Raw genomic sequence first — 4,995 nt, forward strand, 5'->3', positions numbered from 1 at the left:
ATAAATGGAACAACTGATATCTCTCTCTCTCTCTCTCTCTCTCTCTCTCTCTCTCTCTCTCTCTCTCTTTCTCCCTCTCCCCATCCCTCTTTTCCTCTCTCTCTAAAATTATTAAATAAATTTTAAAAATTAAAAAAAAAGAAAACAACTTACCCTCAGTTCATAGTCAGTTGTGAAGCCAGTATTCAAACCTAGGCTGTCCTGCCATCATGCTATTCTTCCCTTCCTTTCCTAGCAGAAGCCTCTGAGGTAGGTGGTGCTTACTATTTTGAAAGAACACAGAAGTGACAGGAGTAACTGACAGTGGCACAGGACAGGGTGGGAGAGCAGTGGGATATGAAGCTCACAAATTAGACAAGGTCAGGTTGCACAAAACTCTGTTGTTGGTGTAGAAGGTTTTAATGAGGTTGGACTGTGTGTGTTTGATACAGTCCTCACTGGCTTCATCTTTTAAGCATCAGCACGTTTACATGTAACACACTCACAGGGGTTTTCACCATTAAAAGTAATGAAACTTCAGCTTCAGGGTTCTTTACTTTCATGGGTTCCTGTGCTTTCTAGGGGTTGGTGTGGATTATAGAGTGTTCTAGGTGGACAAGAGCAGGCAGGTTGCAGTCAGAAAGATTTCTGGTCCATTCATTACCAGGGGTCTCAGAAGAAGAAGGTCCTTAGAACTATATAGATCAAAACCCGGATCCATTTCTCTACATTCCTGTCAGCATCTCTTATTTCACACACTGAGTTTTGGGAGGAGGTCTGAGAGAAGGTGGATGAGAATTTTGGTTTTAAGGCAAGATAGAGGAGGCAGAAGTGTTGAAAGGGGTCCTGAATTCGAAAGTAGTTGGTAAATCGATAGAACATAAAACAAACTGGGTAAAAATACAATATTCAGAGTGTAAGAAATATAGAAAAAGTCTATTAAAATAAAACTATAGGAACTTTGAAATTATTGTTTCAATTAATAAAGTTACATTGTTGATAGTCTATGTGGATTTTAGTATTTTCAATTTAGGGCAGTTTTATAGCCAGAGCATTGAAATCCTATATAATAAAGAGGTAATATGCAAATTGACCATCACTCTAACACACAAGATGTCTACCCCCATGTGGTCAAATATGGCTGCCCCCATGTGGACACAAGATGACCGCCACAAGATGGCCACCACAAGATGGCCGACAGGGGAGGGCAGTTGTGGGCGATCAGGCCTGCACTAGAGGGCAGTTGAGGAGAACCAGGCCTGCAGGGGAGGGCAGTTGGGGGTGACCAGGCTAGCAAGGGAGGGTAGTTAGGGGTGATCGGGCATGCAGGGGAGGGCATTTGGGGGGAACCAGACATGAAGGAGGGCAGTTAGGGGTGACCAGGCCAGCAGGGGAAGGCAGTTAGGGGCAATCGTGTCGGCAGGGGAAGGCAGTTAGGGGTGACTGGGCCAGCAGGGGAGGACAGTTAGGGGAAACCAGGCCAGCAAGGGAGAGCAGTTGGGGGTGACTAGGCCTGCAGTGGAGGACAGTTAGGGGCAACAAGGTTGGCAAGGGAGGAAAGTTAGGGGTGAATGTGCCAGCAGGGGAAGACAGTTGTGGGCAACCAGGCTGGCAGGGGAGGACAGTTAAGGGTGACCAGGTGGGCAACGGAGCACAGTTAGGGGCAATCAGGCCAGCAGGGGAACAGTTAGGCATTGATCATGCTGGCAGAGGCGTGGTTAGGGGTGATCAGGCTGGCAGGCAGAAACGGTTGGGGCAATCAGGTAGGCAGGCAGGCAAGCGGTTGGGAGCCAGCAGTCCTGGATTGTGAGAGGGATGCCCGACTGCCCATTTAGGCTCAATCCCCATGGACAGTTGGACATCCCTTGAGGGGTCCCAGATTGGAGAGGGTGCAAGCTGGGCTGAGGGACACACACACACACACCTATGCACAAATTTTGTGCACCGGGCCTCTAGTTTTATTTTATAAATGTGGAAAGTACTCCTGGCTAAAACTTCCTGATAAACTATTTATATTTGTGCTTTTAGGTGCCTGATCACCGAATCAAAAGTTAAAGTATCAGGATTTAATAACAAATAGCTTCATAGAGGTAAGTAATTTCTCTTAAGTTTTCTGTCTTTAAATGAAAGAAATTCTGTTTATTAATAGAAATATTAATATTTCATAAAGCAATACTCTGGTCAGTAAGAGAAACCTTTACCATACATGTGATATGGGCTTTATTTAGGAAGCAAATCAAAACACCGTTATTCTCAAAGGAATGTGACACAGCAATAAGCAGATGACTCATCATGCATCTGCAGCTTTGATAATAAAATCATTTCCAGAATATTCTTCCTTTATATCTCTTGATCTCTACTATTAACCGACACACAGTAAATGTAACTATTCCGCCTTCTTTGGTACTCTCACTTGTGCTTCCATCTGCCTTTGCTATACTGACACTGCAAGTGGCGAAGGCTGTTTTGAAAATGTGGTCCTACATCTGAGTCCCACAGCGCTGAGGTGTCCATGGAAATTCATGTGAAAGGAGACAGGGAGGGAGTCTGCTGGGGCGGCCTGGACTCTCCTGGGAACATCCTGGGGAGGGAGCCAGGCTGCAGCATTTCCCTCCCTCAGCCAGTGGCAGGGATCCCACTTTTCTCTCTTCTCTCAGAGGAGGTGCATCTCACCAGACAACTAGAAGAGAAAGGAAACATAATTATTGATGGGGAAGGGAGAGGTTGGGACCTGAAGATTCTGCCGAGCTCCGCATTTTCTTAAGCTCTGAATGGTCCTATGGTTTCATGACTAGCTTTCTGTTCCTTTCTCTTTCTGTCTTTTAATTGTTCTTACTGTTGTGCTGCTCTTTCTCTGCCAGAGTGGCCTGGCAGTCTGCGGGAGGGGCACGCCAGGAGGGAGTTTGTGGAAACCCAAGAAAACTGTTGATGAAATTTCAAAAGTAGACCTTGACTTTGGCCCAGATCTGAGGACTGAGCAGGACGAACACCCTGGGACCAACACCATGTGCGGACATGCCAGCCCCTCAGAACAGATGTGTTTGTGTGTGAATGGATGTGACTGTGTGTGAATATATGTATGTGTGAAGGTGGGTGCATGTGTGTGCATGTGCATGTGTGTGTGAATGTGTGAATGTCAATGTTTATGAATGATTGTGAATGGGAATGTATGAATGTGGTGGGGGGGGGGGGGCGGTATGTGTGCCTGTGTTGGTGCCCCAAGCAGGGAGTTTTCTCATTATAAGCTCAAGGCCTTAAATTTAGACTTTGGTCTCATTTTCAGATGAAGTTAAACAAACTCACAGCAAATCACTGACATCCTTGCCCTGACCAGAGTGGCTCAGTTGCTTGAGCATCATACCTTGCATCAATAGGTCACTGGTTCCGCAGGAGCCATCTCATCAGTGTTTCTCTCTGCCTTCCACTTGCTCTAAAATCAATTAGAAAACAATTTAAACCAAACTAACAACAACAACACAACCAAACTGACAGAACAATGATTCCATCCTCTTCTAATGTGTGTCCTGTAGTGGGCTCATCACCAAGACAGCCTTATGAATTTGTACTTTAGGAAGTAATAATAGCACATTAATTACATGGAATCAATTGCCTCATATTAAAAACATGTATTAACATCATCATTTTAAATAGGTCACCATTTTAAACCCTGTTGGCACTTGTCAGCTGGCCTCTTCACGTGGGTCTCTGGGACTGTTGGGGGTGCAGTCTCCATGCGGGGTTCCATCCATCGCCTGCAGGGCTGCTCAGTTGTCCTTGATGTGAGAAGGCAGTTGCTGGCCTGTGTACCTCTCTGCACAATGGTGACTCCCCTCACGTGGCATCCTTTGCTTCTCGCAACAGGCCTGTAAGGTAGACACAAGGGGACTAGGGCTTGTCCAAGTTTGCTCAGCAGACCTCGGACACCAGGCTCTTCTCACCACTGTGTGTCAGGAGGCCGCGTGAGAGCAGGAGTTCACGTAGCCTGAGTACGTCCTACCAAGGTTCTGTTTGTAAACCTGGCCTTCTATTTTTGTTGTTGTTGCTGTTTGATTTTTAGATATTTTTTTACCACAGTAAAATATACACAATGAAATTTACCATTTTAACTATTTTTTATGCACAATTCAGTGGTGCTAAGTATGTTCATAGCATTGTGCAGCTGTCACCACCATCATCTCCATCCCTGCTCCCATTTTCTCCAACTGAAACTCTGTCCCCACTAAACAGCTCCCCATCCCCCTCCACCACCCCTGGGACCCTCCATCTTACCTCTGTCTCTATGACTGACAGCTCCAGAGACCTCATGTGAGCGGGATCACACAGTATTTGTCTTTCTGTGACTGGCTTGTTTCACTGAGCATCATGTCTTCAGGGTGCATCCAGGTTGCAGCATGTGTCAGGATGTTAGGATGTTTTCTCCCTTCCTTCCTTCCTTTTTCTTTCTTTCTTTCTTTCTTCTTTCTTTCTTTCTTTCTTTCTTTCTTTCTTTCTTTCTTTCTTTCTTTCTTTCTTTCTTTCTTTCTTCTTTCTTTCTCTCTCTCTCTCTCTCTCTCTCTCTCTCTCTCTCTCTCTCTCTCTCTCTTTCTTTTCTTCTTTACTTCTTTCCTTTCTTTTCTTTTCTTTTCTTTTCTCCTTCCTTCCTTCCTTCCTTCCTTCCTTCCTTCCTTCCTTCCTTCCTTCCTTCCTTCCTTCCTTCCTTCCTTTCCTTCCTTCCTTTCTTTCTTTCTTCCTTCCTTTCTTCTTTCTAATTTGATTTATTGGGGTGAGATTGGTTAATAAAAATGTATAGCTTCCAGGTACACAATTCTATAATACATCATCTGTATATCGTATTGTTTGTCCACCACCCCAAGTCAGGTCTCCTTCCATCACCATTTATCCTTGCTATATCCTCTTCTACCAACACCTTTCCCTGTGGTAATCACCATACTGCTGTCTGTGTCTATGAGGTTTTTTTTCTCTTTGCTTAATCCCTTTGCCTTTTTTACACAGCCCCCCAACCTCCCTCCCTTCTGA

The 4,995-nt window shown here is 45.0% G+C and overlaps 1 long non-coding RNA gene across 1 annotated transcript; it reads right to left on the bottom strand.

Moving 5' to 3' along the window:
* Positions 1-2,570: 2,570 nt before the first annotated feature.
* LOC307111616 lies at positions 2,571-4,511 on the bottom strand. Its single transcript, XR_013814607.1, has 4 exons — positions 4,249-4,511; positions 3,636-3,842; positions 3,341-3,409; positions 2,571-2,659 (listed from the first exon to the last, which is right to left on the bottom strand). It is a non-coding gene; the product is annotated as an uncharacterized lncRNA (long non-coding RNA).
* Between the last annotated feature and the right edge of the window lie 484 nt (positions 4,512-4,995).

The sequence above is a fragment of the Cnephaeus nilssonii genome (genome assembly GCF_951640355.1).
Source record: "Cnephaeus nilssonii genome assembly, chromosome: 15".
NCBI classification, from domain to species: Eukaryota; Metazoa; Chordata; class Mammalia; order Chiroptera; family Vespertilionidae; genus Cnephaeus; species Cnephaeus nilssonii.